The sequence below is a fragment of the Salarias fasciatus genome, unplaced genomic scaffold, assembly GCF_902148845.1.
Source record: "Salarias fasciatus unplaced genomic scaffold, fSalaFa1.1, whole genome shotgun sequence".
NCBI lineage: Eukaryota > Metazoa > Chordata > Actinopteri > Blenniiformes > Blenniidae > Salarias > Salarias fasciatus.
The window spans coordinates 1-9295 of record NW_021941267.1 but is presented as its reverse complement, the minus strand read 5'-3'; positions in this window follow the sequence as shown (position 1 = coordinate 9295).

The following is a 9295-nucleotide window of genomic DNA, read 5'->3' as shown; positions in this document are numbered from 1 at the left end:
ACAATGCCGCTCTATTGCCAGACGAGTCCGGAGAGGAAGTGGACCTCAAGAGTAAACAGCCGCCGATGTTTTTACATTGAGATTTCAGTGTTGGGAAAATCACGCTAAGTGGATCTTTTGTCAATCTGGAGAAGTATCACCCACAGACTGGGCTTGTTCAAATCAGTTAATTGTGCTCCTTTAATTTCATTCCAGGCCTCAATTAGAGCAGCTTTGCAGGATTCACCTCTTATTTATCTTTGTAATTATCTGGTACTTTCCTTTTATGTAGCCCCTCAGTTCATCCTTCAACCAATCCAAGCTTCATTATCTTCAACGACTTTTCCTGAAAATCCTTACAGCACTGTACGTTCAGGACTTCGGCTCATCAGAAGACACCCCGAACCGCGGAAAATAAATAGCACTTCAGCTGCCGTCTTCTGAAGTCTGTAGATTGTTGAAATTTCATGAGAAAAGTTGAAAAAGTTGTAAAGCTTGACTGGGTTTATTTTATTCTCTGATCAGCCTAAACATTTGGTGTACTAGCATTGTAGCTAGCATTTCCTCATCTTCACTGATTCTTTAAGATGCTGACATGTTATTTTTAACGAGAGATATGGAAACAATTTTGTGAGTTTGATTTTTTGGGGTAAATTTACAGATGCTACTTTATGTAGACAAGAAGATGGAAAAGACGGATAATTGAATATTTCCACATAAATAGCATTGTATTTATTAATGACTTTTTGAACAAGGGAATTAATTAGCTTTTTTATTTCTGATAAGTGATGAGAATTGATAAGATTTTTATGATTCTGATTCCATTTTCATTTCTGCTTAACAATTCGGTACTTTATCGATTCTCATTTTGAAAAATGCATGAGAAGCCATTAATTTAAACAGTAACAGCTGGTTTTACAATGAGAACACATTGAAAAAACACAACATTCATTCAGACGTATCACATGCCCCGTGTACAAGTGCTTCTCAGTTTTGGTAGCATTTCCTCCCTTTGACGAAATACCCACTTTGCAAGTATTGTTGTCATCCTTTCTTGTGAAATGTAACCAAGCTAATGGCCGCCATGTTCCCTGCTGGCTACGCTGGTGAATGACGTCGCTGCGCTCCTCGCATGAGCTACACGACGTGCCTCTCGCCCCCTGGGATCGATACAGGAGCCATTTTCAAAATGGTCAAATGATGCCAAAGAATTGAAACGCTGGGAACCAGTTCTGAACAGGAACCGGTTCTGGGTCCCATCCTTACCTCTTTTCCGTCTCATCATATCTGCCATGAAGGTAACATGGTGGCAGTGAATTAGAACAGATGCTACTTGATTAGATACTTTAACTTTGTGGTTGTTTATATTTTTAGGCATCTTCGGTTCGCATGTGTCACGTACTTAAGAGCAATTTACTATTTACATGGTGCGCGTGTGCAGCAGCAGTGTTTATGCCGTTCCCATGGAGTCGCAGTTTGAAAAGTTTCACCTTGAGTCGTTTTTTGAAAGTGGCGTTTTCAGTGGCTTCGACCACTCGCCTCAAAACTGCATTGAAGGTTCTCCGTTTTTTCACGTGAAGATGTGTATTACGTCTGGACGTTGAAATTGAACTTCAAAAAACACAAAAGTGGTGTTAATCTATGAAATCAATCATATTTTGTTCAATATAATTTTTTTTTTTTTTACTTAATTCAACAATCCAAAACATGTGATTTTGTGATTTCTCTGCCTTTTTGGTGAATCCAGGCTTTCCTCCCATTTGAATCATGCACAAACAGATTAAAGCTACAGTTGGAGGAAAACTTGGGCTTTTCCTGCTCTGAGGAGACAAAATGTTAACTAATGCGTCAAACACAAAGTAGACCAAGATACACCGTCATTTTATTAGAAAAACTGGATATCAGTCAGTATATTTTCCCTCCAATACTGCCTCATAACACTTTTTTTGTTTTGCCATGAAATGAGCATACTGTCAAGTCTCTTATAAATTTGATTCTACATTTCCCCAAGTTCCCCATTTCTGTTACAGTCAAATAACTTTGAGACTCGAGACGTAGCCTAAAGCTGCAAATGCTAATGATGCAGAGTCAGTTTGTATTGTTGAGTGATTATCGGAGCTCAGAATTTACACAATATGCAAAACATCACATGAACGGCATCTTCTGGAAATAGAACAGACATAGCTTCAGTGCAGGTTTTCAGCTGATCAAGCTGGAACAAAAACATCATTTTGGGATGCTTCATTTTACAATGGGCGTCTTTCTAGAGAGGACATGACTTAAACAGCAGAAAGTCACATGTCAGGGTCATTTTTGATGTGCGATAAAGAAACATTCTATTTGACGTGATTGAACGATGTTTATATCAGGTTTGCTTTCGTGTTTAGTATCAAATTCTTTTCAAACTTGTGAGTCCAGTTGCAGCAAGACGTTCTTTTGCTCGTCCTCGGTGGATGGACAACAGGAACTGTTTTCCTCCAGAGGGTCATGACTCCCAATCCAGATTCTCCTGGTCCCGGTCCCAGTCCAGATCCTCCTGGACTTGGTAGTTGTAGAGTTGACAGCCATTTACACAGTTACATTGACAGTTACACACCATAACTCATTGTCTGCTTATACCAGGGCAGTCATCGGCTCACCTATACTGATAATACACGTCTATAATAAAACGTAAAGTAGCGCAATATCCTCTCAAGCAAATCAGTGAATGATAAACCGTGTTAACCTTTTCCATGGAGATATCCTAATTAAGAGACGTGCGTGTTGTATTTATTGACCCTTGATTTATGGAATTAATTCTTAATCTGATAAACATATGTTTGATGATTGTGGTTGCTGCCTGTCCAGTCTGGTATATCGGGAGCATCAGGGCCCTCTCTTAGCTAGAGGGCTACATTTATGGTGACCTTTAGACACTACAGCAATTTTGTCATAAAGAAAAGGATGTAAGTTTGTGTCAGGGTGGAGAATTAGATTAACGTCGCATCTGTCAGTATAAAGAACACATTGAGATGGTGGAAATCATATCCGGAAGTGACTTATCACCTAAAATTAGTCCCTGTTTTATTGAAACATGCCAAAATGGAGAGTTTCAACCCTCAGGTACTGCTCAAGAGTATTTCAAGAAATACTGTTTCATATTTATGACTTTTTAAGTTCCACTTACAGTGTCTTCAACTTGAAAAGAGAACATTGTCATTGCTTTTGAGGGTCTGTTTAACACAACTGAGCCACTGTAAACACAACGTTTTAAAAACGGTGGAACTTTTTGAAGATGCTCTGACTTTGTTTCCATGGAAACGGGGTCACTCACGCACCGTTATGAACCGAAGCCAGTGTCGGGATCGATACTGAATGGAGCACTCCTAAAATATTCCCGCAGTCGTGGAGTTGGTAATGCACGCTGTAGTTATTGAAATAAATACCTTTGTTTTTCGTAGTGACGACAAGGCAAGGAGCAACTGTGAGAGGAAAATCCAAACATCTAATATGATAAAAGGTAATATGCTGAGTTTAACTTAAGATCTCATCTGAAATGTGTTGAACATCAGGATGGAGCCAAAGGTGCAGTGACATTCATACATTTCATTGATGAAGCCCTATCGGAGAAGGTGGAGAGTGGCCCATACCACCTCATATCTATGGAATGATAAGAACATTTAATTAATAATGAAATTGAGTTTCAAAGACTGATAAGTAACTGATTTATCACGGAATGATAACAGTGAAAATCAGCTAGAAAAACCTCAGCTAATCTGAGTGAGAGGATTTAAGCAAATTAAAGCCTCGATGGAAACACCAACCCAACAGCGCCTATGACATTAAAGTCCCACTCCCATTGCAAATGTAGGGAAATGGTACGGGCCGATTTGTGGAAAATTTAAAAACAATCTGATGAGATGATTCCACGTTTTCACATTCCAACTGACCTTTGGCTAAATGTTTTTTTTTAATGTGGTGTGGGGGAATCTATGTAAACATTATGAAAATGGAGTCAGCCTTAATACTTAAATGACAGGAAAATGCTTCAAAACCATCATCCTCATCGAGCTTAACTGTTGCATTAGATTTAGGCAAGAACTATCTTGTGTTGGAGACGATCGGACACAACTGGAACACGCCTTCACCTGGTGAACACGCCTTTTTACCATGATAAAAAACAGAGGGTCAGATTTAAAAAACAAAAAGAAAAAAATAATAAAAAAATATAATAAAAAGGATCCTTGGAGTTGAATTTGGTTTTGATTTTGCTTTATAACCTGACCTCATTAATCCACATCAGAACAAGACTGTTTCATGCAACTCCAACGTTGGCCTTTTCCATTATGAAATCCGCTTGGTTCCATTAAGCTGTTTACTCACACACACACACACACACACACACACACACACACACACACACACACACACAAATCGGCGCATGCATGCACATAAGCGCTCGTAAGCTGTACACACATGTGTCCACACAGATTTCATATGAGTCATTTTTCAAAATCAACTTATTGAATCAAGTTGCCCAGCTTGAGACTGAAAATAAAAATAAAATAATGACAAAGCCCCCAGATTTATACATAATCCATATGTGAGATTTCACTTTGATGTGGCAAACCGGAGTGAGGCCTAATGGATCTCACCCGCAACAATGGAGCACACTTAAATGGCACATCTGCCTGAGGGAAATCACTCTGCTCCAAACTCGGGCTTCTTCCTGCTCTCGCCTGGGAGTCTGCCGATGCACCACAACTGGATTACTTATGATTAGCCACCTTGTATTTATTTGTAATTAGTTATGCTTTGCTTCGTCGCAAGTTTTTGATTACCGTTTATTCTCAGAGCGATTGGGAGACTTTTATGGCAGAGTGGATGTTGTGTTCTGCATGACGAGCCGCCCAAACCAAGGACATCTGCCAGACTGGCTCTCTCTCTCTCTCTCTCTCTCTCTCTCTCTCTTCTCTCTCTCTCTCATCTCTCTCTCCTCTCTTTGTTACTGTATCAAAAAACGTTGACTTAACTCCAACCAGATGCCACTAGAGGAAAACTTCAACACATTTCGTAGGTTTATTTATTGGAAAACAAAAACAATTTATGGTCTTCCCAACTTTGATGACAAAAAAAAAAACCCTTGACTCAAACTAAATTATCATTTCACACGCTTCTGCCCTTCTTTCTTGCTATTGTAAAGATTATTTAATAGCTCTGCGAACCGTCAGGCCATTGCTCTTTTTGTGTTTTTACAAGTTTTCAAGCCCATAAGACAATTTGTAGGGAACATTTATGGTGCTACTCCTGGCTCCTGGTTGCTTTTTCTCAGAGTTTCTCAGCTGGTCTGGTTTCAGGACTTATCACCAGTCCTTAAAACAAGTTCAACCAAGAAAAGCATGTCACTGTTTGCACTGTTCGCCAACACATAAAGATCAGTTCAGCAAATGACATATGGACATATGGCCGATTAAAATGCATTCTAACTTTAAATATACTTATATATAAAGAAATTCCATTTCATATCCTACTGTTGTCGGCATGGTAGAAGTGAGAAGCACAAAAATTGAAGACCAACCACCAAAAACCCAATGTAAGCTGCGAGTGGGAGCAGACAAGAAGGTGATGGAGGGAGAAGACACGAGCAGAGGAGAGTACCGTACTGTTACTTGAAAAAAACAAATGAAAGCACAAAGACATTACCAACATACGTGTGTTTGTTGTCATCGCAATATTCCACTCCAGTATGATCTGTTTCCTTCATGTCATGGCACCGTATTGACAGTCCATTCAAGACATGATTACACAAAGCTAGCTCTTCAGCATAACTTTGTTAATCAGATATTTCCTGGTAATTTCCATTCCTGAGCCGTTCTCTGTATTTCTCAAAGTGAACTCCTTCCATACCATTGTTCAACTTTCATTTTCTTTATTTGTTCCCTTCATTAGTTCCATCCACCCATCTGCTTTCTTGGCCAGACTTGACTGGATTTTGCTGAAACCTGTGAAAAATTCTGCATTTCACTTTCGAGTTCCAACATTTCAGTAATTAGACTGGTGAGGTCCAAGGCGTTTTGTCTGTTCCTTTGTTCACTCGCATCCCATAAGCCATTTATAGAGTTTTCTCTAACTTGTGAAGACAGAGCCATCCTTCTTTTTCCCATTTTCTACTGCTTGTGGATTGAAGCATCAGCATTCAAACTGGAATCAGCTACCTTCTTGAAAAAATCACGGCACATCCTGACTCTTGTGAAGCGTCGCATTGCTTGAAACCCGTCCGATCCACACTGGCCATCAATAAAACGCATGCCAGAATCTGAGCTTTCAGTGAAACCCGAGGCCTCTTAAAAACACCATAATGGTGTGAAATGGGCTTCACAATTGTCTTGTTTCATCCCACTGTGGAATCAAGCAAACAACTTAAAATAGTGCCTGGGCCACAGTGCCCAGTTACTTAGCAGGGTGTTCAATAACACTGAGCGGGACATGCAAATATGGTAAGGCAATTATTGGCAGTCATGTTTGCCCACAAGTAGCCGGTAACTCTATCCTCTCCATTATGCATGCTGTGAACTCTGGTGAAGGCGAGCTGTTAAAGCGCCGCGTTTTACTGACCAAAAGAGGCTCACTTTACACTCAGACGTCCTTCACACTGGAAATGCAATGAACGAAAAAAAGCAGCCCGCTCCGTTTGAGTGGGAACTGTTTACATCCGAGTTTAGCAGCTTTCTAAGCGTTTTCAGGATCTCTGTGACTGCAGTTCAGTGTGTTTGTAAAACACTTGGAAGCAAGAAGCTGAACAAAATCCAAGATTAATTAGTTAAAGTATTTTCTTAAATCAATGATTCTGATTAGAAATATCTGTAACAGCCCCCATCAACAGTTTTTCATCACATCAGTTTTTGATTTTGTAGTTTAATTCCATCAAAATAAACACTTTCTCTTCAGAAGCATCTTAACTTTGCTAGGGGGGAATTTCACAACTTTGCTTCATAGTTGGAGGACAGGATGCAGTCTCTTCCCTGACCAGTTTTGGTCCTCGGGCCTATTTTGGACAGCCCTGGTTAGAGCTGTGAAGTTGCTGTGATGAGGAGGAGGTTGGGGTAGAGGACGGGTTCACAGGGTTTTCATTCAGTGTTGATTTTTGTGGAAGAACACAACGCCACAAATGGATGTAAACACAGGTGTGAAGACCAACACAAGTGCCAAAAAATTCTGAATGTAAGTAATGTGTTTTTTTTTATTTCTAATTTTAACTCTTCATGTTCTTCACTGTAAATGGTTTCTGGGTATAAGACGGATGTGTCAAAATGCCTGAGGAGGAAAAAAACATCTATAAACAGAATATGATAATCACTTTATTCTTCAGGTGCTGGTAACAGTAGCTGGAGTCAGAATATTCTGCTGTTTCTGTGTGAGATTGAGCCATAAATGAGGCTTACAAATACGCTCTTGGAGAACTTCAAGGCCCTCCTCACAGAGGAGCAGTGATTGTTGGTGTGTCTCATCGTTTCCATAAGATTTATGACCAGAGAAAAACAATCACAGACATTTAAGTCTTTGTGGGGAGGGGGAAGGTGGAGAGGACAGATGGATTATAATCATGATTGATTTAAAAGAGATGAAAGCTAAATAAAATAAGCATTTTATTTCTGACCACAGCCAAGTATTTCTAACCCCAAACGAAGTATTGCATGTTTGTTTCTCACTGTTAGGTACGAATATTGGTCACACAGATGGAGCGGACCATGACTTGTTGTTGAACGTGCAAACTTAATGCCTAAACCCCAAAAACACCAGTACTGAAATGAGCGTATTGAGAACAAAAAGAATAATCAGCTCATTACCATCTCACTTTCACTCGCAGTCTTTGTTCTTTTTCTTAACACAATCAACACACACAAAAGATTGGAACCACTTGTTCTCATCGACATTAATAATTATGTAGCTGCGAGATTATTAGACTTTTCATTGGATGCGGATATTTTTAAAGAGTGTAAACTGAGATGACGATTATGGTATATTTACTCCCTCGTGCATCCATGCATGTGAATACGAGCATGCACACACACAGACACACACACAACCACACACAAAACACACACACACACACACCACACACACAAAATCTCCTCTCCTTTTACTGGTTTGGACTCTTGGAAAAGCCTTCCCTGTTCCATTTTCCCCCCGTTCTCCTCAAGAATGTATGTAACAATAATAACTGCATATAAGTGGCGGCGAGTACTCTAAACACTCAGAGCTTCCTCTCACAGTAAGTGCAGAACCAGTTTGCTGCTGTTGAAAGCATCTTACACACCAGTCCTAGGGAGAGTGGAGAGTTCGCCTTGACCACTCCCCCACCCCACCCCCACCCCTGCGTCCTGTGCCACATACACACACTGACACACACCGTCAGGGAAGCTGGAATGTAGAAACTACACCTCCGCCCAAAGAAAAACAAAAAGACAGAACGGGAGCATCCTGGACGGTCCGGTGAACTGTGAGGACACGAGACGTCTTCCAGGCGTCCTCCAGGAAGCGGTCCCGCCTGAGTTCCCGGTGCTCCTCGTGTTCTCCTGACTGCTGGAGCCACAGCATGGTGCAGCTCTGAGCGGGGGGTTAAATCCCCATAAGAACAGCGAAAGGTCACCAAATGCTGTTGTTTATCAGCCCTCCTAAAATGAAGCCCTGAGTGTGTATCCTGTGGATTGATTTTAGACCCTCTGTGTCCTGACGCATCGCACACACACCAAAACACTTTTCCCAATTCTCAGGCCTCCTCCAGTGTCTGAAGGAAAAAAAACAAAAGTCTGACACAAAATATCGAGGGAGTTACCTGAATTTCATTCTTGGGTGTGTTATTAACCCAATAAGAAACAAGAAAACTGTCAAGATATATATATATTATTGAGCTTTAGTATACCTAAAAACAAAAAAAAAAGCCACACTGCTGTTTGAAACATCAGGCCAGATTTTATTTTTTTCATGATAAATGACACATTGACTTCAAGTCGTGTTGTATAGGTAAACATGGAAGTTTCAAACATGATCATTCATATCTCTGTTCCTAATATACGTGCCAAGATCCAGTCGTCTTCCTGCTAACGGTGTTTAAAGGTAGAAGGCAGAAAGTGGAAATGTTCAGTGTCTGGAAGGTTGGAGCCATTAAAGAACGCTAAATCAAGTTGCCAGTTGTCTCAGCAAAAGTTGTGTGATTTGGAATTATCTGTGCAATTACGAGGAGGGAAGAGGGATCTGCCTAAGATCTCTCTGTCTCTGCCCTTTACACACCACACACACACACACACACACACACACACACACACACACACACACA